At 44.4% G+C, this 27,908-nt stretch overlaps 1 non-coding gene across 1 annotated transcript; it reads right to left on the bottom strand.

The window, feature by feature from the left end:
• Positions 1 to 4,450: 4,450 nt before the first annotated feature.
• LOC136130068 (U6 spliceosomal RNA) lies at positions 4,451 to 4,558 on the bottom strand. The gene has a single exon (XR_010656273.1). It is a non-coding gene; the product is annotated as a U6 spliceosomal RNA (small nuclear RNA).
• Between the last annotated feature and the right edge of the window lie 23,350 nt (positions 4,559 to 27,908).

The following is a 27,908-nucleotide window of genomic DNA, read 5'->3' as shown; positions in this document are numbered from 1 at the left end:
TGTCATTTAAAGCTTGTGTTTCGTTATTAATTTTCTGTGCATTTGTGTAAGTGAGGTGTTAAAGTCCCCCACTATTATTGTGTTACTGTCAATTTCCTCTTTTACAGCTGTTAGCATTTGCCTTATATATTGAGGTGCTCCTATGTTGGGTGCATATATATTTATAATTGTTATATCTTCTTCTTGGATTGATCCCTTGATCATTATGTAGTGTCCTTCCTTGTCTCTTGTAACATACTTTATTTTAAAGTCTATTTTATCTGATATGAGTATTGCTATTCCAGCTTTCTTCTGATGTCCATTTGCATAGAATGTCTTTTTCCAATCCCTCACTTTCAGTCTGTATGTGTCCCTAGGTCTGAAGTAGGTCTCTTGTAGACAGTGTATATATGGGTCTTGTTTTTGTATCCATTCAGCCAGTCTGTGTCTTTTGGTTCGAGCATTTAATCCATTCACGTTTAAGGTAATTATTGATATGTATGTTCCTATGACCATTTTCTTCATTGTTTTGGGTTTGTTTTTGTAGGTCCTTTTCTTCTCTTGTGTTTCCCACTTAGAGAAGTTCCTTTAGCATTTGTTGTAGAGCTGGTTTGGTGGTGCTGAATTCTCTTAGCTTTTGGTTGTCTGTAAAGATTTTGATTTCTCCATCGAATCTGAATGAGATCCTTGCCAGGTAGAGTAATCTTGGTTGTAGTTTCCTCCCTTTCATCACTTTAAGTATATCATGCCACTCCCTTCTGGCTTGTAGAATTTCTGCTGAGAAATCAGCTGTTAACCTTATGGGAGTTCCCTTGTATATTATTTGTCATTTTTCCCTTGCTGTTTTCAATAATTTTTCTTTGTCTTTAATTTTTGCCAATTTGATTACTATGTGTCTCGGTGTATTCCTCCTTGGGTTTATCCTGTATGGGACTCTCTGTGCTTCCTGGATTTGGGTGGCTATTTTCTTTCCCATGTTAGGGAAGTTTTCGACTATAATCTCTTCAAATATTTTCTCTGGTCCTTTCTCTCTCTCTTGTCCTTCTGGGACTCCTATAATGTGAATGTTGTCACATTTAATGTTGTCCCAGAGATCTCTTAGGCTGTCTTCATTTCTTTTCATCTTTTTTCTTTATTCTGTTCCACGGCAGTGAATTCCACCATTCTGTCTTCCAGGTCACTTATCCGTTTTTCTGCCTCAGTTATTCTGCTATTGATTCCTTCTAGTGTATTTTTCATTTCAGTTATTGTATTGTTCAGCTGTGTTTGTTTGTTCTTTAATTCTTCTAGGTCTTTGTTAAACATTTCTTGCATCTTCTCAATCTTTGCCTCCATTCTTTTTCCGAGGTTTTGGATCATCTTCACTATCATTATTCTGAATTCGTTTTTTGGAAGGTTGCCTATCTCCACTTCATTTAGTTGTTTTTCTGGGGTTTTATCTTGTTCCTTCATCTGGTACATAGCCCTCTGCCTTTTCATTTTGTCTATCTTTCTGTGAATGTGGTTTTCGTTCCATAGGCTACAGGATTGTAGTTTTTCTTGCTTCTTTTGTCTGCCCTCTGGTGGATGATGCTCCCTCCCATGTACTTTAAATCCTCTCCAGATTACTTGCAATACCTAATAAAATGTAAATGCTGTGTAAATAGTTGTAAATACCATGTAAGTGGTATGTATATAGTTGTCAAAGTGCAGCAAATTCAAGTTTTGCGCTTTGGAACTTTCTGGAATTTTTTTCCTGAATATTTCCCATCCACTGTTGCTTGAATCCCAGGATGCACAGCCTGAGGACACAGAGGGACGATTGTATATATATGTGTATATTTATAATACACATATATAATATATCCACATTTTGAATTTAACCTTTAGACTGAGATGGCTCCAGCTGATATTTTCATGAAATAAGCTGAGTCAGGTGATTCTGGTTTAGGGTGTATTTGCAAACTGCACTGTCTATTGGGTGGTTGCCTCCACAACAGGCATGCCAGTGAAGTGCAGGAGCCCTGAGAGTGAGTTCCCTGCGTTTCCCGTTGTGAGCTGACGTTTGGTTTCCCCGGCTCACTGTGTTCCCTGATTATCGCAGAGAGAGAAGTAGCAGGAACTCCCTTCCCAGCAGCTATAAAATGCCAGTTAAATGGCTTATTTGCAAATTGCCAAATACAACCACTAGGTTATTTCTACACAAGAATTCCTGTATAAGCAAATCTTCAGAACCTCAGGATTCAAATGAGGTGAACTAATGAAAAAGTCCTGGGATTAACAGAGAAAACTACTGTACATAAAATAGATAAGCAATAAGGATTTACTGTATAGCACAGGGAACTGTATTCAGTATCTTGTAATAACCTATAATGAAATATTATCTGAAAAAAAATAACTGAATCACTATGCTGTACATCTGAAACTAACACAATATTGTAAATCAACTATATTTCGACTTAAAAAAAAAGTCCTTGGCATCCAGACAGCCAAAAAGCACATGAAAAGATGCTCAACATCGCTAATTATTAGAGAAACGCAAGTCAAAACTACAATGAGGTATTACCTCATACCAGTCAGAATGGCCATCATCAGAAAGTCTACAAACAATAAATGCTGGAGAAAAGGGAACCCTCCTACACTGTTGGTGGGAATGTAAATTGCTATAATCATTATGGAGAACAGTATGGAGGTTCCTTAAAAAACTAAAAATAGAACTACCATATGATCCAGCAATCCCACTCCTGTGCATGTATCTGGAGAAAACCATAATTCCAAAAGATATATGCACCCCAATGTTCACTGCAGCACTATTTACAATAGCCAAGACATGGAAACAACCTAAATGTCCATTGACAGAGGAACAGATAAAGTAGATGCAGTATATGTATACAATGGAATACTGCTCAGCCAAAAAAAAGAATGAAATAACGCCATTTGCAGCAACATAGATGAACCTAGAGATTATCATACTAAGTGAAGTGTCAGACAGAGAAAGACAAATACCATATGATATCGCTTAATGTGGAATCTAATAAAATGATACAAATGAACTTACAAAACAGAAATAGGGTCACAGATATAGAAAACAAACTATGGTTACCGGGTGGAAAGGAGATTGGAGGGATAAACTGGGAGACTGGGATTGACATATACACACTACTATATATAAAATAGATAACTAATAAGGACCTACTATATAGCACAGGGAACTCTTCTCAATAATCTGTAATGGCCTGTATGGGAAAAGAATCTAAAAAAGAGTGGATATATGTATATGTATAACTGATTCACTCTGCTGTACACCTGAAACTAACCCAACATTGTAAATCAACTATACTCCAATAAAAGCTAAAGAACTCTTTAAAAATGTCCTTGGACAAGTTAGCAGCTTCTTTTAAGTCAGGGCGCTGTGCTCTGCTCCGCTGAGCTCTGCCGGGAGCTGAGAGTTAAGACCTGGAGATTCCCGTCCTGATCCTGTTCCTGGAAAGCGTCGGGATTTTCAGCAAGTACTTTCACCTCTATCTCAGCCTCTGTGGCCTTTCTTCTTCTTGCTTGTAACCAGCATTGGTGTGTCCGGGATAGATCGGATGATCTCTACCCAGTTCTAAAAACTCAGGAGAGTATTGTGCTAAAAGGAAGCTCCTTATGGGAGGAGATGACCCTGAGGGAAAACGGCTAAAAACTAATAGCACTCGTCTTTTACTTTCACCCTCCCCTGGGCACCTCCACTTTCTACTGTTCACTCCTGGCTTCCTAAGTTTCTGAGTCTTACAAGAATTTCCCACGAGGACTGTTTTTGGCCTGAAAGATACCCTCAAAACATCAAAAACCTTGAACCAAAAAGAGGCAGACTACTTTTCATATTTAAACTGAAAAATGTTTAATGGCAGAAAAAAAAAACAAACCCCACCAAAACCAAAAACCCTCCTTGACTGGGAAGTAGTAACAGGTTGAAAGTTTAATAGGACATGAGGAGAATTTGACACCTTGTGGGCAAGGGTTTGCTGCAGGCACACCAGGGATGGAGGTGAACATGGTATTTAGGGACCCCAACCTCCCCTCAGGCCTCAGGTTGCCTGGCCAGAGCACCCCAGCCAGGTCCCCACCCCCAGCCCCCTGTCAGTGCCCTGGGTTTGGTTAAAGAATGTGTTAATAAAAAATTACTCATGACACTGGTAAAAAATGTAGGGCTGACTCTGTTCAGTCGGGAACCAGCACCATGGTGTAGGGATGACTACACTGGAGGAGGAAGTCTAGTGGCAGCATTTTCCCAACAGCATCTGCTTACTTCATGTCTTTGTAGCACATTTTGCTAATTCTCACACTATTTCAAACTTTTTCACTATTATATTTGTCATGGTGAACTGTGATCAGTGATCTTTGATGTTACTGCTACGACTCACTGGAAGATAAGATGATGTTTAGTATTTTTTAGCAAGAAAGTATTTTAAAAAATGTTTTGCTGCTCAAAGGGTTAATTTTTTTTTTCATAAAAATGGACTGCTTCATGAATTTGTGTGTTATCCTTTGTGCAGAAGCCGTGCGAATTTTCTCTCTATCGTCCCAATTTTAGTATATGTGCTGCTGAAGCAAGCACTGCAATACACTTTTTTTTTTTTCTTTTGCAGTACGCGGGCGTCTCACTGTTGTGGCCTCTCCCGTGCGGAGCACAGGCTCCGGACGCGCAGGCTCAGCGGCCATGGCTCACGGGCCCAGCCGCTCCGCGGCATGTGGGATCTTCCCGGATCGGGGCACGAACCCGTGTCCCCTGCATTGGCAGGCAGACTCTCAACCACTGCGCCACCAGGGAAGTCCTTTTTTTTTTTTTTCTTGGTTGCGTTGCGTCTCCGTTGCTGCGCGTGGGCTTTCTCTCCTTGAGGCGAGCGGGGGCAACAACAAAGGCGACCGTGCAACAACAAAGATGTTGCGGTGCACGGGTTTCTCATTGCGGTGGCTTCTCTTGTTGTGGAGCACGGGCTCTAGGCATGTGGGCTTCAGTAGTTGCAGCACCCGTGCCCCCTGCATTGGCAGGCAGACTCTCAACCACTGCGCCACCAGGAAGTCCCAAGAAAGTATTATTAAATTAAGGTACGCACATCGTCTTTTAGACATAATGCTATTGCACACTTAATAGACTAGACTATGTATAGTGTAAACATTACTTTTACATGCACTGGGAAACCAAAAATACCATGTGACTTGCTTTATTGTGATGTTCGGAACTGAACCTAGAATAGCTCTGAGATATGCCTGTACCTGTTTTCGCAAACTGAAAGAAATTTGAAGGCGATTTTTAATTTTAAGAATAAAGGCAAAAAGCAAAAATAACAGATGCTTTATCTCGATTTATCTTGTGCATCTATTTGCAAGATGTGTCTTAAGGTCATTTCTTCTTTGCTTTATGCCATTTCAGCTTACGAAAGGTTTCATAAGAACGCTCTACTTGTGGATTGCAGGGGAAACCTGCACCTCTCAAAGCTCTCTATCTGGCGCACAGCTGCTGAGCTGTCCACTGGTAGGTGCTCCGTGGCACCTGGAGGACCTGCCCCAAGCAAAACTCTCATTTCAATAACTCACGCACAACTGCACCCTGCCTTTACTTTTGTAAAGGGATTTACTAAAAAGGAATGTAGGGCCTTTGCCTTTAAATGTCAAAGCAATGTTTCTCTCTTTGAAAATCAAATCTTTCTTTTGGTTCTTCTGAAAGTTACTGATAAGACCAAAGGGGATAAAGCAGGGAAGGAACAAGGAGAAGAGAAACCGTGGCACCAGTGCCTGGAAAACGGCTCTCTGTGGGTGAAAAATGTTCCAGTTGTTTCTCCCAGGTAAGACTTGAAGCAAAGAAGTCATGCAGAAAAGCTCATGGAAAATCAGAGCAAAGTATTTTTAGGTGGTTGACCTTTTAGTAAGAGTAGTATCTCCTTTAAAAGGAAAAATTATCATAGAATGTTATGCTACTAATACTTGGAAGAGAGGCAGGAAGGTGGGGGGATAAGCCAGGGGTAAAAATATCCAAGTCTGTGGTATACACTTTGGGGGCCTGTGTGCCCAGAAGCTCATCTTTCTGGACTGGCTGGTACTGGAGCTTTGCTCTTGCATCTGGTATAACTGCATCCCTTGCCTATCGGAATGTGTCTGCAGAACCATTTCTCAGTTCTCAAAATGTTCCCATACAGCCTCCCTCCCTCCTCCTCCTTCCTTGCCCCTTTCTTCCTTCTTATTTTCCTTACTGTCTCCAGGAAAAGAGAGGTGATGAAGCTTCCAGTTAAGAGCACAGACTTCAGTCATATTGGCCTGAATCTGAGTCTGGACTCTGCTACTTACTCTGTGCGTGACCTTGGACAAGTTACTAAATTTCTCTGGGCCTCAGTTTCCCCATCTGTGTAATGGGAGGAACAATAGTACCTGCTTCGCAGGGTAGTTGGGATAATTAAATGAGAGAGCACATGTAATGTGCTCAATAAAACTGAGTTCTCAGGAGAAAGGGAGGAGCTTGCAGAAACCTGCTGACTGTCTGCCCAAGGGGACATGAGTGCAGGATAAGCCAGCGGGTCTGGATGCCCAATCCAGACCTCCTTTGATTTTTGTATTTTCTGTTTTCACTCCAGTACTCCCTGACTTTATTCCGTTGTACCTGCGTGGATTATTTTGACGGAAGAAACTGAGCTAATCCCACTCTGTGTTCTGCAAAATTCTCTGATAATAGGTTTTTTTTTTCTCAAAATACTCCACTGCCCCCCAAAGAGTCAACTCCAAGTAAAATTACGGAGCATACAGGGTTTTGTTTTGCTTTGGTTCCAGTCTACCTCCTCTTTCTGTAGGCTCCGCATCTCCATTTCCCTCCCTTCACCCTAAATCCCGAGGGGTCTTGCTGTCTAGTTCACTGCAGCACCTGTCCACTTCTGCCCTCTTTCTTATCTTCCGAAATAGCCTGTCCCAGTGACCTTGCGCCACTCTCATTTCCTGGGACAGCTGATATCGGCTAATTTTTAGGAGTCAGCATGAGTCTAAGCCAGTCCACAGGTGACCACAATGAATGGCCCCTCTCTTTGCTGTGTTTGTCTCCTCACTGTGATTTCAGAGGCTCATCTCCAACAGTGAAATAGGCAGCAATTGCAAAGTAGTAGGTATTTCCAGTGCACACCCAGTTGTACCTTCCTGCAGGGAGTTCCCTGCTCCTTCTTGCGGTTAGGCTGGCCCCAGATACGACCGGGGTCATGACTCCCAGGATACTCACTGCTGGATAGAGGGAGCAGGCTGCAGGGGTGAAAACTAGACAGTTCACCAGGCTGAGGTGGCAGAGCGGGCCGGCCATCCCTGCAGGCAGCGACTGGGTCGTCCCAGCTACTCTACTAGTCTGACTTCACTGCTTGGCACCATTCTTGGAATGGATGCAAAGCCTTTTCCTTTGCCCGGAAAATCTCGTCGAGCTCCCTCTCCCCTGGACCCCTGAGGGCTGCTGGAGAGGAGCGCACCTCCAGAGCCTGCGTGCTGCTATCTTAAGGGCTCTGTGGGCTCCAGGCCTCCCGCGCATCAACATTCTTTCCTATTTAGCCAGAGAGGGATTTCCTCACCGTTTTCACTCCTGCCAAGACCCAGTCCCACCTCTGCTGCCCCTCCTACCAGACTCCCTCACTCAGCAAATAACCTTGGCTCATCCGGGGGGGGCCCTCCGCTTCTCTCACCTGCCTGCTCTCCCTGCCTGTCCCTCCCTCCTTCCTGCCCCCTCTTCCTCTCCAAGGCCAACGCCCTTTGTCTCTGACCTTGACCTGGAGTCCTCCTACAAACCCACTGGCTTTCTTCTACCATGCGTCTTCTCTTTCTGGCCCTGTGGCTCTCTCCACATAGGTTGTGAATAGCCCCTGGTCTCCTTGAGTGGAGACTAGTCTGTGGCCCATTCTCCTCTGAGCTGCCGTCACATCCTCCTACCCCTCCGGTGCTTCCTCTTTGAACCTTCGCTCTCAGCCCAGGTGTGCGTGGGCCCATCCTCACTCTCTCCCCGACTCCCACCACAGGCTTCCTGGAGGCCGAGTCCGAAACCCTCTTTCCCTGTGGTCACGACGCGCATCCTCCATGCTGCATTGTAACACCCCCGGCCGAGGCCTGAAGCCTCCCGGTTGCCCCTTGCAGTGGTCCTTCTCCATCGTGATTCTTCTCTAACCCTTGAACTCACTGTGCTTCCTTTACTGTGTGTGTCTCTCCTCCTTTCGTCCCCTCTCCCCATCCTCCTCCTTTCCAAACATGCAGGTTCTGTCCTGGCTTAGAGTCCATTTCCTCCACAAACACTCTCTTGTCTTTCTTCCCCTTTATTCTGACTTCATCTGTGAATAACATGTAAGTTGGCACTTTTAGGAGTTACCTCTTTTCTGAACTTCGGATTTTCCTCCCTCCCTCCCTCCCTTCTTTCCTCCTCTCTCCCTCCCTTCTTTCCTCTCATCTATTCAGTAGATATTTACTAAGCATCTTCTGTGGGCCAAGTTCTGTACCATAAAATTAAAACAGCGATCACAGTAAAACGTGCTAAGTGCTGTGAGATGGGAGGTACAGGATGTTATGGGAGCACCCAGCAGAGACACCTAAATCAGAATGCGAGAAGGGAGGGTGAGGAAAGGCTCTCCCTAAGGAAGTTGTGTTTAGGAGGAGATGTGAGGAGAGGTAGCCTGAAGGGCAGGGTGAGTTTTGGGGGAAAGTCTGGTGACTTCTGCCGCCTCGCCCCTCTCATTCCTTCTTGCAATCATATCCTCACCTCTCTAGGCATCCCCTGGTGACAGACACTTCATACTGGACAGGTTTCAAACTGAACGGATTATCTCTTCCTGTTCTTCTGGTGCTGCTGTGTCAGCAAAAGTCACGCCAGTATTGTTTCCCTAAGTTTCCATAATGTCACACCTGACTCCCCTAGTTTGCTCCCCCCTCACATTGGCTCCACCATCTGTGTCCTCTTCTCCTTCTGTCATTCCCATTCAAAAATCCCTTGCTCTTGTGTACTTCCCTGGTGGTCCAGTGGTAAAGAATCTGCCTTACAATGCAGGGAATGCAGATCTGATCCCTGGTCAGGGAACTAGGATCCCACATGCCGTGGGGCAACTAAGCCCGTGCGCCACAACTACTGAGCTTGCACGCCTCAACGAGAGACCCCACGTGCCTCAAACTACAGAGCCCGTGAGCGCCTGGAACCCGCACCACAACTACAGAGAAGTCTGCGCACCACAACGAAGATCCCGCATGTCGCAACTAAGACCTGCAACTAAGACCTGATGCAGCCCAAGATAAATAAAATAAAAATTAAAAAATCTTTAAAAAAACTCCCTTGTTCTTATAGCCCTTCTTTTTCTTGCCGAGACCTCCAGTCTCACCCTCATTCAATCAATCCACAGACTTCCACTTTTAGATATTTTCCTGAAGTATTGTGAATATCACTCTTTCCTCAAAAACTGTCAAATCACCATAAAATAACATATGCAACGCTGGTGTCATGAGCTTCTACCATTTGCCTCAACCAGGGGAAACAGCTACCCTGAAGGACTTTTTATTGGTCTCACTCAGTAAGAATCCTTTCAAGATGCTGCCTGCAAGGCCCAGATGAAGGAAGCCTCGATCCTCTCCCTCTTCTTACTTCCCCCTCCCAGTGGAAGTCACTGCTTCCTTCTTTGTGCTCCCACAGCACTTTATTTGGGTCTGTAATCACACATTCTTATTCATAAACACTCTGCTCTTCATTATAGTTATTTGTGTATGGTATCAATCTTCATTACTGGAACAGTTGGTTTTTTACTCCCTTTAGTGATGGCCAAACCATCTTGCCTGTAACAGGCATTAGATAAATGCTGCCACATTCAACTGCATCAGGACTATAGCTGTGGGAGACCTTGGCCATGTCATTGCTGCACTTATCTGAACACACGTGCAGTGTTTAGCTGCTCTGGGGATTCCTGTGTGAGTTCCACTAGCAACGGCCAGGCAGCTAATGTCTTTGCCAGTGCCAGAGAGGCTGATGGGATCCTGAGTCTGGACTACAGTTTAGAAATGACACCAAGGGCTGATTCTTGGGGTGTCTCTGCCACCTGGGACTGAGCCTTTCTGCGAGGGAGCCTGCGGAGTCAGGGTTGGGGAGAAGCTCTCATGCCAGGAGAGAAAATGATATTGGTTCCCTTCTGAGACCATTCTCGTCAAGCTCCATCCTGAAGGCCTCACTCAGGCTGAGGCTCAAGGATCCTGGCTGAAATTCAAAGTCCTGAGGAGGTTCCAGCCCAGGACCGCTCACCCACAGTAACACTCGAGTTGTTAGGGGCCAGGCTGTGAATTTCCCAAACTCTTGGGCTGCCCCCATCCAAGCTGGGAGTTGTCTAAGAGATATATAGATAAGGGTCACCCCTGGATCCTACTTTGGAGAGCTGGGCCAGAGCACATTATCAGCTAATTAAGATTGCAGAGCACGAAGTGACAGAGAAAAGCAACAGAAGAATCAAGAATTCGCCCTCCTGGATGAAGACAGTGGCTAGACGAACGACCAGTCACGTATGTGGGTAGAACTGAATGTGTAGGACACTGTCTGGAGGTGAGCAGACTGCCTACCCAAGGCTCAGCTTCAGGACGGTGCTCAGGTGGTAGGGACTGGCCTTCGGGGTTGAAGTGATGCTTTCTCACAGGGTAGCTGTGGTGTGAGCTCCAGACAATCAGCATTTTTATTGTTTCATAAGTGCATGACATTAACCTTTTGATTACGGAGGCATCCACTTCAAAGACATCCATCTGGAATAAACACTTCTCCAGCTACACAGCTAGATCAGAGCCAGGCCGCCCCACCCATGAAGCTCCCCTGGTAGAAAGCCCTGGGTGACCTACACTGCTGGCCATCTGAGTCACGTGCTTCCCCTCTTCCTGTGCTTTAATCCCCACTCATGTTTTAAATTCACCAATAAAGAGTGAACCCATGAAACCCTAGGCGCCTCACCCTCGACCCCGATAAAGGCAGAACCCCAGGTCTGTGTGTTCTCTCTCTCTGTCCCCACGACCTCGCTGTTGGCCCCCAGGACTTGTGAGTTATGTACCTTGGCTTTTCAAAGTTCCCTGTGGCCGTCAGTGAGGTGTGCCCTGCAATCATAACAAGAACCACAAGGGCTGGTCCAGTCTCAACTGCTGCTTCCGTGGGGAAATGTCTGCTGGGGGGCTCCTAGCAGTAGCAGGGGCCCAGGTGAGCACTCCCAGGCATTCCTAGCTGATAGCATCTCTACTGATAGGCTGAGGCCAGCCCAAAACAGTAGCCCTGAGAGAGAAACCTTAACCCCTGGAGACAGCAGTAACCCCGGGATGATTTAAGTTGGCTGGGAAAGTGGGAAAGAGAGGGAAAGGAGGTGTGGGGGGGGAGAGGATACCTGGCTGACAATCAGTGCTTTGGTTCTTCATTTGATTTCTGTTGTGGTTAGTGGTTCAACGCAGGAGGGCCCCAGCATCTTTCACAACTACACTACCTAGACTGTGCCTTGCCTTTTAAAATTTCATCATGTCTATGTAAAAGGCCCTGTGGAAGAATACAACAGCACAAAACCCCATTCTTCCTCAGAGCCTAAAGCAGCCCATTTTCGTCAGCTTCCAGAAGTTTCCTTTTGGAATCATCTGTTAATCACCTTTATTTTAGGAACTTGGAATGGGTAGCATAACTACAAGGGACTCATCGGAAGCCAGATAGGACTTCCAGATCCACACACACCACCACCTCCAGGAACTCTGGGGCAGAACCTTCAGGAGTCTCGTTTGGAGGCTTCCACTGGAGAATCCTCTCCTTTTCTTGGCCTGGCTGCCCTGAGGGTGGGTGCAGGAGCTCTGGGAAAGGAAGAAATCCTGATCACAACACCACTTGTCTTGTTTCTCCTAATACCCGCCTTTTCCCACTCGAGTGTGGGCACTCCTGGGCACCATTTATTCTCATACAAAGGAAAAAATAGATTTGTTGTGAGTTCCCTGTGTGCCTGACTCGGTTACCTGATGTTGCGATGGTTTGTTTTCTGGGATGTTTAGCGCTGTACACGTTCTTTTTGGGGCGAGTGCTTTGTAGAGACATAAACAGCCAAGTAGGCTGCAGGGAATCAACGCGTAGCTGACTCTTCTTTCTTCCGAGCTACATGCCTGCAGAGATAAATATACAGAAAGACAGACATTACAAAGGAGGAAGGATGCCGTGTCAGCATGACAGCTCCGAACAGAACAAAAGAGTTATCTGTGTGCAGAGGCTGAAAATAGAATATAAAGCAATCAGAACTGGGGAAACAGTGGAGGCCTCCTGGGGAATCATCTGCAAAGAAATCCTGAGCCTCCCAGGAAAACAAACCGTGGGTAAAATCGGTGTGAAAGTGAAACTTGAAAAGCCACGTTGAGTAATGCCATCGGATGCAGTGGAGTGAAGCCACCGCTTTGGAGTTTTTGCTCTGAGCAAGGTACCCTGGCCTTGGGCAATGGGCTTATTGGTAAGCTGCCCCGGTTGAAAGCAGTGTAGCCGGGCCAGTGGGAGGGTGGGGTAGGCCTTTGACATGAGCCACGCTAACAGTTCAAATAGAAATATGGCAGCAGAGCTGCTGCGGCGTGTGTGTTTCTAAAACAAGATATGGTACGTTAATTTTACATTTAAGACTCTTTTTAAAAAGCAGATGCTCTCCCCCACCCCCTTCAGCTTTTTGGCAAGCTTGCTAGAACCCAGTGAACCAAGGCAGGCTGTCCCCAGCCCTTATCTCATGCAGTATCTCTATTCCTTTGCAGATCAAGCAGCTAATGAAAACCTGCTGAAGAAAGGGCAGGGCTCGGTTTAGACTGCATTTCAATGGGTAGTTAACCTCGGAGTTAATGACTCTGCACCCGTGGTCGGCTTCCTGCCCCTGGCAGGCACTTCCACCAACCCTCCGTCAATTCCAGTACCTCTTGTTTACTGGCTGGTTTAAGATCCAGTTGGCCACTTGCCCTGTCAGGACAGAGGCAGCCACCGAACTGCGCTTAGAACCATCAGCTATGAGTGCAGCCAGTTGGGTCAAAAAATGAAGGAAAGGAAGAGGCCTTTCAAGAAACCTGGGCCTTCTGATTAAAGTAAGAATTAAGCCATTAGGTCTGTAGGAGGGGCTTTGGGCTGCTGCTAACTTTTTCAAACAAAAGTCCCCCTCAGCTACTGACCCAAACTCAGTGTCTCATCATCAGTTGCCAGGGCTGAATGACAGGATCAAAACGGTTTAAGATCAAAACGGTTTAAATTTTAAACAACTGTCATCTACCTGCTTACTGTTCACTTTCGAGGTGGAAAGTGCCCCCAACAGGAAGTGGGACTGCCTCATTCTGAGTTTGCCTTGAAAGCCAGAAATGACCCTCCTCCCCAAATTCAATTCCAAGTTTAATTCCAAGCTATCTCTGCCTATAGAGATTTGTATTGAGTTTTGTTGCTATTGGTGGGATGGTGATTTATGATTTAATTGAGAATGGTCCTCATTCTTAACAAGATTACTGTCTCAAAGACATGAAATATATAGCATGCTCTGCTCCGCTCAGCCACGCCAAAAGAGGCCCTCACATGCGTCTTTGTGACACGAAAACGAATGCACATCCACAACCCCACAGAGGTTCATCTTATTCAGAGAACCCAAAGGTGGTTTAAGGATCTCACTGGCCTTATTAAAATAGACAACCTAAGGAATGCAGAGAAGAGAGACTAGATAACACAGTTTGCATCAGTTATGGGCTGGGCAGGTGGACGAGTGGGATAGGGATTTAGTAAAATGGATGGAATTAAGGTCTCAACCCAAAAGACACCCTGTTTTACTCCTCAGGGACTCAACCTCATGACCTGGCTCCAGCTCTTGAGCCCTGTGGCTCCCCGAGATCTCCTTGGGATCTCCTTGGAAGGAGCTGTAAAATGCATTGTGTTGATTTCAGAGATACTCTGAGTGCTGCCAGGGAAAGACCTGCTGAAAGCCCGGCAGAATGAATGTGCATCTGGTAGAATCCGGAGCAAGGGAGCAGAGCAAAAGCCAGCCCTCCCCCAGCTCTTTCCCCAGGCTGTTCGGCTTGGTTTCTGACCTCAACCTCACCCTCTTCTCTCTCTCCTTGATCCAAGTCTGGAGTCCCTTTCACACCAGTCGTGTTGCCAGCATTGTCAGGGGGTTTGATGTGGTGTGAATTCCTGCCACTGGGATGGACTGAGAAATTCACAGAATCTCAGAAAAAGAGAACATGGGAAGCTTATAAAGACTCTTTCTGTGCAGCCTGTGTCCTGCAAGCACGCACTCTGGAAACTGACCCCTTCAGATAACTGGTTTCAAAGATATCTGAGAGTGGGGCTCCCACAGGCTTTCTGGGGGCTCATTTCTGTGTTTTGTTCCAGGTGGTTTCAGGTTCTTGCATTGGTCCTTTTAAAATCGATCCTGTTTGTTCTATACCCACCCGGACACCTCTTTTGTCACATCTTAATTACGTGCCTGTGAGTTTGAGTCATCCATCCTCCAGAGTGTACCCGCCACCCCAATACCTACCCAGCCTTCCATTTAGATTCACACTGACCAGAAGTGCTTGTTGATGCTGTGAAAATATCCGATGCTTTTGATTTTTGGAGGTAAGGCAGATGTAGTCATTCACTCATTCATTCATTCAAAAGTTAATTTTGAGTGTCTCATGTATGCCAATCACTGTTCTGTGTACTTGGGACACATAAGGAAACAACAACAAAAATGGTTGTCTTGAAAGCTTACGTTATAAGGGTGGGAAGGGAGTGTGGAAGCAGATGGTAAACAATAAACAATAAATTGCGTGGTATATTAGAAGTTATAAATACTGTAGAAAAAATAGAGCAGGTAAAGGGACATCTGGTGTGCAGGTGGAGTGGGGAAGGGAAGATTGTAATAAAATTTTCAAGTGCAACTTTACTGAATGAGTGAGAAAAATGACAAACGAGTGCTTCTATTCCTTCTTGTGAAGAATTGGTCTTGCCAATAAAACATATCACTATCTGTGGAAACATTTTATTTTCTGCAAATATTTTCATTTATTTATAAAATAATATTCAGAATATAAAATAATTATGAAATAATATTCAGAATATTATTTTATAATTATATATACACATATATAATCATATGCACATTACAATTTAATTGAAAAATATGTACCTTCAAGGAGCTTTGATAACTTTCAAGTCAGGTAGATAGATACACAGGAAATTTCTAGTTCTCCAAAATTTATTCCGGAAGGACTTTCAAACCTGACCAATTCACATCTTGTGGTAACATGAACCACAGAAGCATCTCCCTGCCTTTTGACCCTGTCCTGCTGATCAGGCTTAAAGCTGCTTCATGCTGGCCTTCAGCCCAAGGTGGCTGTTGGAAGCAGAAGGGCTTCCGGACAACAGGGCTGGCACAGTGAGTGAGACTCACGCTCTCCTGAAAGGAGGAATGACACTGGGGAGGCACGGCCATTGCCAGCACATTTCTCGCACACTTCATTCCTGCTCCAAAACCCAAGTCAGGACTCCAGTTTCTAGTCTATTTGAAAGTACTTGGTACACAAATAAGCAAATGGGGGACAAGGAATGTCCAGTCATTGTTTGAGGCTTTTCTGGAATTTGGAGCATTGTGGTTTCTGTTGTTTAGAAAAGGCTCTGGTTGCCTGTTTATCATACAGTGCAGGCCCATGAATAACTTCCTGGGGGACTGGCCCACATTCTTGGTCCCGTTGGCGTCTCTCGCCCAGCAAGGCTCATTCAGGGCGTCTTCCCAACATCCTGTCTGAGAATGACCTTCTTTTCTCCGTGTACTAAGCTCCGAGTCCTTACTGAAATGACCTCCTGCACAGGAAGGCCCGTTGTGGCGCCTGGCAAGAGAAAACAGCCCTGGTTTCTAGGAAGTTGGACACACACGCACATACACACACTCACTGCAAGTCTCGTTCAGAAAAGGAGAAATGTTTATGTTCTTCCACAGACCTGATATGGAAAAACCAGCAACGTGCAGAACAGAGGTGAAGGCAGGCCCAGTGAACACAGCTGGAAACCAGGGAACATGACAGGCCGCAGGTCCAGGGGCACAGCAGCCTTAGTGACCACACCATGCGGACGTGGGCACTGAGATGAAGCCAAAGGCGTGTGTGTCCATGGCTACACTCAGGCTTAAAACCCACTCTATGGAAAGCCTGCAAAACCTTTAGCATTTAAGGGAAAAATAAGCGTGGATTTTATCTTAACGTCTAGAAAGAATTCTGCTCTTGCCAAGTATGTTCTAAAGCTGTGGGTTTTTTTTCACTTTTCTAAGTGGCACCCATGGGAGCAGGGGAACCCCAAAGAAAAGGGGCAGGCGTGTCCTTTAAATTCTTTCTAGGTCTTCATTAAGACCTGCTCAAACACAGTAAAGAACTTTAAGGAGCCCTCTCACTCTGGTAGGATGATACTATTGTAGAAATAAGACCTTTGTAAATATCATATACAAGACACTCATTTCATAAGGACTCTGATGGCCAAAGACTTCAGAGCCTTGCCCCTGGTCATCCCATTGGGTAAAGCATGGTTGTGATGCAGAATTGTGATTCCCACCTCACGGTACTCAGTGTGCCTGCATTCCCCTCTCTCTGCTGCCTGGGGATGAGGGCTAGCCGGTGACCCATGCAGCTGACAGAAGGGACCCACGCTTGGTTTAACAGTCTGCTGTTGCCGTTCGGAAATCCTTAATAATGTTATCTTTGAACTCATGTTTTGTACTAAGTCCATTGGGTCAGCAGAGCATGCATGTGATCTGAGTAGTAAGGAGATATACGGGTGTCCGCTGGTCCTCGCTGCCCGTTCACGTGTAGCGTTCATGGTGCCCCATGAGCACAGAATTCCACAGGACCCATGATTGTGACAGAGTGTAGGGAAGACTCCAAGCAAACACAAGGTAAGCATGTCTATTACTGAGTAAGGTGGGGGTGGGGAAGGAGGAAGGGCACTTCCTTCCCAGGATGGCACACTTCCCACTGGAACCAGAATGCACTTGGAATGCAGAAGGAAGGCAGTGATTTTTTAAGAAACACAAATGACTAAGGAACCCTATCATGTCCTTTCAAATACAATCTATAAATTCAAGAAGATAGAAGAAATCATAAACATATTGAGGGAAAACATGGAATCTAGTTTAAAATAAAAAGACCTGCGTCAACTACTTTGATATGAAAATACAATGTCTGAGATAAAATTACACTGGATGGCACCGACAGCAGATTAGACACTGTGGAGGAAAATATTGGTGAATTTGAGGACTTTAGCAATAGAAACTGTTCAAAATGAAACACACAGAGGAAAAAAGACTAACAGACTTCAACAGAGTATCAGTGAACTGTGGGACAACCCCCAGTGGCCCTATTTGCATGTAAATGGAGTTGTAAAAGGTGGGGACAGAAAAAAATATTTGAAGAAGTAATAGCTGAAATTTTCCTAAAATTGTAGAAAACTATAAACTCACAGATCCAAGAAACTCAACAAAAATCAAGCAGACAAAATATAAAGAAAATGACTCCAAGGCATATCATAATCAGATTCAACCTGGGGTAAAAGTGGTGGTGGGGATAAAGTCCATGAAAAAAAAAATTTTAGATTTAGATTTAAATTTAAAAAAAAGTCATTATAAGGAGAAAAATCTTAAAAATAACCAGAGGAAAAAATACACACTATATACAAAGGAACAAAGATAAGAATTTTAGAAGACTTCTCTTTGGAAACAATGCAAGTTAAAAGACAGTGGAGCAACATTTTAAAGTCCTGAAAGAAAAAACAAACAAACAACTATCAACCTAAATTCTATACCCAGCAAAATTAACTTTCAAAAACAAAGGTAAAATAGAGCCTCTTTCAGACATCTGAGAGTTGAAATAACTTGTCACTGGAAGACCTGCTCCATTAGAAATATGAAAGGAAATCTTGCAAGCAGAAGGAAAATGATACCAGATAAAAAGCTGGGTCTACACAAAGGAATGAAGAGCATCAGCAATGTCCCCTCATCCATGACATCAGTTCCTCCCAATAGCTCCTCTCCAGATTCCAGTCTCCACATAGAACAAAAATGCCCAGGAAAGCACTTGATCTTCAGCATCAGGATGTGAGCAAGAAATACATCTTATTTGTGCTGTAGGACCAAAGGAAGAAGAAAGATACTAGTGATGGTGGTGGGATTTGGAGACAAGGATGCTAAGTGAGACTCTAGAGGAAGGCAGCCCTTCCTTTTGGCCAGGGGCAGAGGACTAAAGCTCCTTTGTACGCTTGCTTCTGAGAGACTCTTATAGTTCTTTCCTTTATTGAGATTCTAAATAACAGAAGAAAGTGACAATGAATGGGAAGAATTTAACAACATACAGAGTTTAGAGTTTACTTAAAAATTTGACTTGACACATTAGGGGTCAGCAGGAGAAAAGGCAGAATCTTAGAGGTATGGGGAAGCACAGATAGGAATCTGAATTCTAGACTCTCAAGTTGAAACCTCCACTGCCATTCCTGGCCCAGGTTTACTGTCCTAAAAATAAATTTATGCAAATTTCTCTCTCTCTTTGAGTAATTGTTTTAGGAGTTATTAAACATCCAAAGATGTAAAGGAAGAGGAATCTGCTCTCAAAGATCCTTTTAAAGAGATCAAATACTCCCCCTCCCATCTCTCCTTCTCCCTCTTACCCCACTTGCTCCCTTTCTGTCTTTATCTGTCTCTCTCCATACCCACAGACAGGGAAGAAATTCTAGGATTGAGCCACAAATGATGAATGTTAAAGATGAAAAATGTGCTTTTTTGTGTCAAGAAAAAGATCCCACTCTTAGGAAGATGTAGTCCTGTGTCCCCTGCCTTGGAAAGTGGACTCAGGGCTGGATTCAACCATCATTCACACACGACCCAAGCATCTTTGGGCAGAGCACAACCTATGGAGTGGGTACGTGGTGGTGCTGAGCAGAGACAAATAGTATGAAGTGCGTATGCACGGTGCGGGGAATGATGAAGTAGTAAAATCATTCAAGGAGGCAGAAGGGGTTACAGAAAGGTATTCCAAGAGAAATCTGTGCTCTTTCTAAGCAGAGATTAGACCCCCTGCTTCCCCCACCCCTCACCTTTGTCCATCATTTCTACACCATGGATTTCAGGAGCTAAGAGGAGACACACATGTGTAATGCTAATGATGGTGTTATAGGCTGAATTGTGTCCACCCAAAATTCATTTGTTGAAGTCCTAACCCCCAGCATCACAGGACGTATTTGGAGTGAGGGTCTTTAAAGAGGTAAATAAATTAAAATGAGGTATCTAGGGTGGGCCCTAATCCCATATGACCAGTGTCCTTATAAAAAGAGGAGATTAGGACACAGAAAATTCAGACTGAAGGAGGACCATGTGAGGACACAGCAAGAAGACAGCCATCTACAAGCCAAGGAGAGAGGCCTCAGGAGAAATCAAACCTGCCAACACTTTGATCTTGGACTTCAGCCTCCAGGACTAAGAGGGAGTAAATTTCTGCTGTTCAAGCCACCAAGTGTGTGGTACTTTGTTATGGTGGCCTGGGCAAACAACTACACATGGTTAGAAAAAATTCTGTAAGAAAACTGTGAAACACAGTTCCTTGCTGGAGTGGACCCTGGAAGAAATGATGTGGCATCAGAGTCTGAGGGCATGAAAGGTGGCAAGTCTATGCACCTGGCTCCAGGTGCGAAGAGTTCTGAAGGTCAGCTCCGTCACTCAGTAGATTTGTGATCTTGGGTAAAATAACCTCTTGGGGCCTACGTATCTGCAAGTGTAAAATGAGCTTCGTGATAGCATGTGTCTTATAGAGATACCACAGGATTAAATGAAAGAACTCATGCAAAGTACTTAGCACGTTACATGCTCGACATGTTAGCTCATCTTCCTGTTTTTTCTGCAGACAGTAAAAGCTCCTCAAGGGAGAGCATCATGTTTTCTTCTGCTTTTGAAATGAACTGAAAGCATTTATGGAGTGTCTCCTATGTGTCAGCCTTTCACTTCAATAGACCAAATCTGTGGGGAACTCGAAGTCTCGTTAAGGAAAACCAGATACACAACGACGATGATGAGGGAGGAGTAGCAGGTTGCATCTCTGAATGCTTCCTATGTTTCAGGCACTCTGTTATGCACTCGACGTAATGTCTATCTCATTTTATTCCTCCACAAAGTTATGAGATAAAAGTCTTCACCTCATTTTTAAAGATGTGAAAATTGATGGCTAGAGTAGTTAAAGAATTTGTTCAAAGCCTGCTGGCAGTAAGCAAGAATCAAACTCAGGTATGTGGACATCAAACCTAACTATGCAATGATTGTTAGAATAATGCCTCCTCCCAATGACCTTTCTAGTAACCTTGGGAATCAGAAGAGGACCTAGGAACTACTGAATCATCCATGAATGTACTCAACGTTAGAAGTAAACTCAGTTTTTGGACCCTGTGAGGGTTTTTTTTTTTTTTTGACTATTAATCTGATAATTAGATACTGTTTAGATATTCAGATTCTTAGTTCGTGACTCTGGAGATGGTGTCCATGCACTGTGGGTGGATTTGACTTTGAAGGAGGTTTTGGGATGTGCGGGGTGGGAGACCCCTCAGTGTCAGCCATGATCTGAGGGCAGTGGGAGGGCAGTGGACTCATGGATTTGGGGTCAGAAGACAGAGTTCTGGATCTGGCTCTGCCCCAAACTGGCTAGATGAGCTTGGGCACTTCACTCCTTTTGGCCTTGGGTTTCTCATCCTTAAATTGAAGAGATTATGCTTGATGATTTTCGAAATTTGTTAAAAATCGGATTCTACGATTCTGAATCCGAATGGCCCTAAGAGGCTGGTAAAGAAGCCAGAGACATGCGGAGGCAGAGATTGGCCCCCTGTCATCGCAGCAAGAAGGGAAACCCCCACTATGGGCAATGCCTTTTTACGGCTGGAACTGCAGAGACACAGACAATGTCAGGCAGCCATGTCCTTATTAATGTCTTGGTTATAGGAAAAAGCCTACTGGGGGCTTAAAGGAGTCCAATTTGCACTCCAAGGACCTGCCAGTAGAAATCCTTCATGAACTCCTCGGCCACAGAACAGAGAGTCCTAGAATAAAGCCTGTTTTGATCTTTTGTTCGTTAGCGGTTATATCGTATCTCCCACATAAACTTCAATGCTTGTATTGCTTGTGTGCCAGCAGTAAGAAAGGAAAACACCACCAAGTGTTTTGGTTAGTTTTGGCATGTGCATTTCAGGCTGGGAAATTCCCTCAGATCCCGGCTCATCATCTAGTATTTAATTTTTTTCATAAGTGTGTCAGTTTCAAAATACCAGAGGTTCTCGTTGAAGGGTAATCACAAAGAACTCGACATCCTGGCGTTTGGAACAAACATTCCAGCCTATTACCATCACAGTCCTTACTGTAATATTGGCGATAACAACAGTGGCCACACTGCAGCATAAGATCCCTGGGGAGCTCCCAGGGAAAGTCTTTCCATTTATGGTAAAAGTCAGTAAAGAAATGGAGAGCTGACGTTTAAACCTAGACAGTTTGTGCTATGGTAGCGCTTCCTAGGCATCCAGTGTTGAGATCAGTGGGCCTCAAGCAAGTGCCTCCAGCCACCAGTTATCTGCCTGGCTTTGGAATCCACTGTCTGATCTTGGGCATTCCTTGGTCCGAGCTTTGGGAAGCTTCTCGCTTGCTGGTTTGCTCTGCGTTCTGATCCCTAAATCAGAACACATGACTTGATACTTGGTCTGACAATGGTCTGGGCCCTTGCAACACACAGTTGGTTCATGGACCAGCGGTATCCGCATCCCCTGGGAGCTGGTTAGAAATGCAGAATCTCAGCCCCACCTTGGAATTACCGAATCAGACCTGCACTTTAACGAGATCCTGGGGTGATTCACGTGCACATTTCAGGTTGAGAAGCTCTGTGCTAGAATTCCTGAAATAGAGGCTATTGTCTATACGTCCTATACGTCCACGAGACAGGTCAGCCATTCACTGCACTAGTCCAGGATAGTTTTGTTTTAAGAGGAAAGGACTGAATTCAGGAAACTCAGTGGGTACCTTCAGAACTTTACCTGTTTTCTGCTCTGTTGTGTTACTACTTTTCGGCCAAAAGAAAAATTTTATTTTCTATTAAAAGAAATGTATTTGGGGAAAAATGCTGAAATGAAACAAAAAAAGGAAAAACACCCTTAATATCACCATTTAACAACATGAACAAATAAATGGAAGTCCCCCTACTGCTTTTCTAATTCCACCCGCAAAAGTACATACTGTTAACCAATTTCACTTGTATCCTACCCAAGATACTCCTGTGCTTCTATGTTTGACAATATATATGTAATGAAAATCTTTCTTAATGATTCCTTTTCCAAATGCTTTCTGAGCTAGCACAATGAAAACGTATTAGATGGAACCCACTGAAAAGCCTTCCATTTAAAGTAGCAGCTCTGTGTGAAAAGCATTTTGCTGAAAGAGAAAGCAGCAGGGGCCTTCTGCAAAGTAGGACAATGCAAACCAAATGGTAGTCCAGGGTGTCAGCCAGATGGCCAGCAACCTCTGCCTTCCTTTCTGTTTTCTTCAGGTCTCTCTGCCAACCCCACAGAATACGTAGGACACTCGCCAATGACCTGTGTCCTTCTGGAGTTTACAATTGTGGCTCACAGTCAGTGGATGGGGCCAGCAAAGACTAGGAGACTCAGGCTACACTCCCCATGAGGTCATGAAAGAGCTCCAGGACCCCTGCGAGGAGGGGATTGTTTCTTAACAAATAGTTTCCAATTGCTTTACAACACTCTTAATCTGTTCTAAGATGGAGCTTTTATTCCTTCGTGGAAGACTAGGCCATAATTCAGTTGAGGTCATCATTTTCCAATTCTCCTCAAATATTTACTTGGAAAATCCTTCACTTAGTTTCCTTGATCCACTTACAATGTCATTGCTCTGAACCATTCTAAAATTAAAAAACAAACAAACATATATACTCATACCACCTGAGTTCAACAATCCTGATGGCTTATAACTTTTTTACACACTACACCTCTAACTGCTTGCCTTCTTCATTTTATATTCCCTGACTTAAGTTATATTTCTTTTACGTTCTTGGAGGGTTCAGGGCCTGTTGGTGACCAGTACTTTCCTGCTCTGAAGAAATCTCATCTGAGAAAGTGACACAGTCATATGTCAAGGAGACTGTATCTTTTCTTCTTACATGTGGGGTTTGGAGAGAAAGGATTGTTCCCCTTCTGGGACTCATGACCCATGTTTCTTAGTTCGCCTATGTATTTGTTTCCTCTTGCTGCTGTAACGAATTAACACAAATGTAGAGACTTAGAGCAACAATTTGTTATCTTATAGTTCTGGAGATCAGAAGTCCAAATGTGTCTCACTGGGCTGAAGTCCAAGTGTCAGCAGGGCTGGTCCCTCCTGGACGTCCTAGGGGAGAATCCATTCCTTGCTTCTTCCAGCTTCTAGGGGCTGCCAGCATTCCTTGGCTCACAGCTGCATCATTCTAACCTCTGCTTCCATCATTACATCTCCTCTGATTCTGACCTCTTGTCTCTCTCTCATAAGAACCTTGGTGATTACATCCTTAACTTAATCACATCTGCAAAGTCCCTTTTGCCATGGGTGAGATCACACAGTCATAATTCTGAGGATTAAGATGTGGACATCTTTAGGGGCTTTTCGTCTGTCTACCACAGCCTAAAAGACAAAAATACTGAAATTGTGACCTTTCAGCCTGTTCCACCAGCTAAGGTGGAATTTTACTTATTGCCTATACCTCGAGCTGCTTGGAATCATACCACGTAACAATGCCTCAGAGAGGGGGAGGCAGATCCATACTTTTGATAGACCTTAGGGATGTGTTTTTACTGGGACAAAGTCAATATGAAAAACTAAGAAAGCATAAAAAAGGGTTGTGGAGGCTTAAAAGAATGTAATCATCATCAAACATACTTACTGAACTTGTAGCATGTTCTAGGCATTCTGCACATATTATCTCATTTAATCTGCACAACTGGTCAGAAAAGCAAGCATTGGTGCCTGTTTTAAAGATGAAAAAACTGACTGTACAAGTATTATGGGCTATCTGCACATCTTCCATTTTAGGTCAGTGTTCAGGAACTTGTTAGTAGAAATGCTGTTTCTGCATGTGGTTTTTAATAACTAGAGTTACATTCCCTGAAGAAAGTATATTTATAGATTTTCCAGAAACTCTCTGCTGTTGGTAAACTTGGTCTAACCTAGGGCATCAGCAGAATGAGTCCAGGCATCATTAGAGACAACAGTGTTTATCTTGCTTTCTGGTGTATCACTCATTACTTTCTTTGCCCACTTAATTGGCCAACAGCCTGTTGTATCTGCTTAACTTTGATGAAAACAGAAACTGTAAAGTGTCCTAATGGTTGTAATTCAAGACCCTGTTATAGAATACATTCATATTTAATTTACTTTTATTGAATATCTTTCATGGGCCATGGGTTGAGCTGGGTTCCTGGCACATAGCTCAGTAAGAGTTTGATGGAAATGGAGCTGCCGCCAGCTGAAGACCCAGTTTGCCAGCACATCACTCAGCAACACATACGTTTTGTGTGTTTACGAGAGTCAATTAAAATAGGTAATCAATTAACGATATGAATAAATGTTAATATGTGTTAGCATTTGTTTAATAATGCTTAAGAGAGCAATATTTAAAAATCATAGATCTGTGTGCTGGAAGAGGTCCTACATCAGCCAGAATATTTTTCCATTTGCCAGACGAGGAAACAGAATTGACTCAATAAGAAGAGCTCTGAATCCTTCTTTTTGGATGATCCAAGCCAGATCCTCTTGGAGATGCCTTTCTGTGCATTTCCCTCAAAGCTTCAGCTCTTAGGGTATCCACAGGGACAGGGTGGTCAAAGCTTCGCTGGGGGAGGGCAGGGGAGGCAGAGTGAGGCAGTAAATCCAGGATTCAGGGATTTTGGTGGACACGTCAGGGATGATTGGCCTCCGCCTAAACTTGTAACAATTAACAAGAAAAACAATTCCTGTTTTTCACAAGTCCTTTATTAATTCCAAACCATCTTTGCATGTCAAGCATGGAGATCCTAGGCCCAGAGCTGGGGTCAGCCATGGGCCATTATGGGATTCTCAGCTACAGAAACTTCAGTGACACATGCAGGAACGTGGTCTCAGGAAAAATTCAGGACAGAGGCAGGTGTTTTAATTGTGTCAGTGTTCAGGAAGTCATCCTTCCATGGCTAACCAAACCAAATGGATTGATTTGTTATAAAAATTTACATAAGCAGAAAATTTACCACGAAACAGCCTGTAGGAGGATAGGCTTTCGGTAATTAGCATCCAGAGAACATATGAATGTTTCTTCTGTCAACATTCCCCTGCTCTGTACTTCCTGCTCTGTTTGCTGGCCTCAGCCCCACACTGAGCCTGCTGAAGCATGAAGCTGGGGAGGTCAAGCATCTCATATGGACTCCATCACAGATGTCACTTTCCTTCTTCCAGCTCACAAGCCACTGAACCATGTAGGGCGAAGGTTAGAATTATAGTTCTTGGCGATTCCTCTGTGTTCCTGGGAGCAGTCTTCTCTCCCCGTGTCCCTCTGGCCTCCACATGCCACCTCCCAACCCCTAACTCCGCCCCATCATATAACAATTCTTGCAAAAATAAACAAACAGGAAAGAGTGTATAATTAACAGTCTGCATATGAACTCTGGTAGGTTGTAAAAGCTGAGTTCTTGTATCCAACAACCTAAGGTGAATCTGGTTATGTGCATTTTATATAGTAGCATTTGGAAATGGGGTTTCTGATTCCAGGAGACCCCACAGCAATGGTTGTAGATTAGTGTAGCAGGTATTTCCAGCAATTTCACTAGCCTCCCACTCCCCACTTCTTCAAACTTCTTAGCTACTGCTGCCAGGCATAAAATGACTAGGATTAACCTTCTTTACTGTCTATCCAGGGCCCCATGAAAGAGTTTCTGAGGCTTGACAAAGGTGAGTCTGGCCGCAGAACACATCATGCAATGGCGTGCAAGGGGGATCAGTAAGGATTCCCCTGCCACAAGGCATGGGCCGGGCTATGATGGTGATGAGACTGGAGAGGGAGAGATAGGAGAGGCAAGTGAAAGGCAAAATGGAAAAGATTTTGTTCCTGATGGGATTTAGAGCTTCAAGCATTAGGAAGAATCAACTCTGACTCCAAGGGTTTGAGTCTGAGCCATGGGAGACTGGGGATACCATTGATAGATGGGGGGAGGAATCAAATGGGATCAGTCCTGGAGCAATGTGTACATAAGGGAAAAATTCTTAGATAGCATTAGTATTACTAAACACGGATGCTGTGGTACCAGCCCATACTATCAAAAGAAACACTTAATTAAGCTTAATTAAGCTTAATTAAGCACTGACCTGCCTAAGGCAGTTGTGTGGAGGACTGAAGAGAGCAAACTACAAAGGGTGAGCCCTCTCCTCTCCCCAGAAGGTTGTTATCCTTGACAGGTTACTACTGCTATGCATTTATAGCCTCTTGGGACAGAGCAAGATTCCTGGCAGCCACTCAGATATAACTCGCTTGCCAAGTGAGACCACCTGGAAAGTTTCAATTCCAGAGAAGTTTATCCTGAGTCATTCATTTATTCCACAAACAATGACTGAGTATCCTGTAGGACGAGCACTGGGCTTGGCCCTGGGAAGACAGGGTAAGCCAGATAGATGTGGTCCCACCAGCATGAGCACACACAGGGGTGTCTTAAAACTTTGGTCTTGAGATGGTGCATTAGTCTGCTAGTGCTCCGTAACAAAGTACCACAGACTGCGTGGCTTAAACAACAGAAATTTATTTTCTTCAGGGTTCTGGAGGCCAGAAGTCCAAGATTAGGGTGTCGGCAGTATTGGTTTCTCCTGAGGCCTCCCTCCTTGTTTTGTAGAAGGCTGTCTTCTCCCTGTGTCCTCACATCATCTTGCATGTTTCTGTGTCCTAATCTCCTCTTCTTATGAGGATACCAGTCATACTCAAGTAAGGCTCACTGTATGACCTCATTTTACCTTACACACCTTTTTAAAGGCCCTATGTCCAAATGTAGTCACATTCTGAGATGCTGGGGGCTAGGACTTCACTGTATGAATTTTAGGGGGACACAATTCAGCTTATAACAGGTTGTTCCCTGAATGCCTGCCTTGCCAAGGATTATTCTGTAAGATTCTGTATAATCAACAGCCCCACTCTGCCTCCTAGTTTTGGGGAAGGCCACCTCATGGGCATGGGGAAGCCAGCATGTCTGAGCTAGCTCTGGCCAAAAAGAAAAAGCATCTGTGGCATGGACAGGCCCATCCCTCTGCATAGGGATCCGTGCTCCCTGTCTCTTGAAATCTGCGGACAGAACTGGGCTTTTTGTTCATACAAATGGAGTGATTTGTGTGATGTGGTGATGTGTGTGAAAGGGAAGAACCACGGACATCAGGTAAGCCAGGACATCTATCCCTCTGGCCCTCTCTCCAACTCCAGTGACACTTGGAGGAGCGATCCCCACCTGGGGTCTTAAGGGCTTCTCTGCCTCTGCCCAGGTCCCTGACGCCTTGCTCTTTCCCGCCTGCCACTGCCATACCACTTGCCCACTGTGTCCGCTTCAGCCAAGACACTCTGCTATTCAACGTAACATGAGGTAAATCTCAAGACTGGCTAGAAAATCTGACTTTCATAGCTGTTTCCAGTTCTCTTTATTATGATAACAAAATCTTTCTGAGACCTTTTCTACACTCCATTCTGAGACCAAGAACTTTCTCGTAGATGGCCTTCTCTGTGTTGCAGTTGCCCAAACTGAAACTCAGTGACTTCTTAGGACTTAGCTCATGAAACTTCCCTGAACTAAACTCAGTCCTCCTCTGATCACTTCCGATGCTCAGGTCCTTTGTACTGAACTCACTATACAGTTTTCTCCAAGCCACAGTTCTTTGTAAAATTCTTAAGTA

The sequence above is a fragment of the Phocoena phocoena genome, chromosome 10 (assembly GCF_963924675.1).
Source record: "Phocoena phocoena chromosome 10, mPhoPho1.1, whole genome shotgun sequence".
NCBI lineage: Eukaryota > Metazoa > Chordata > Mammalia > Artiodactyla > Phocoenidae > Phocoena > Phocoena phocoena.
The sequence above is the reverse complement of the archived record's forward strand: the minus strand, read 5'-3'. Positions and strand labels throughout refer to the sequence as shown.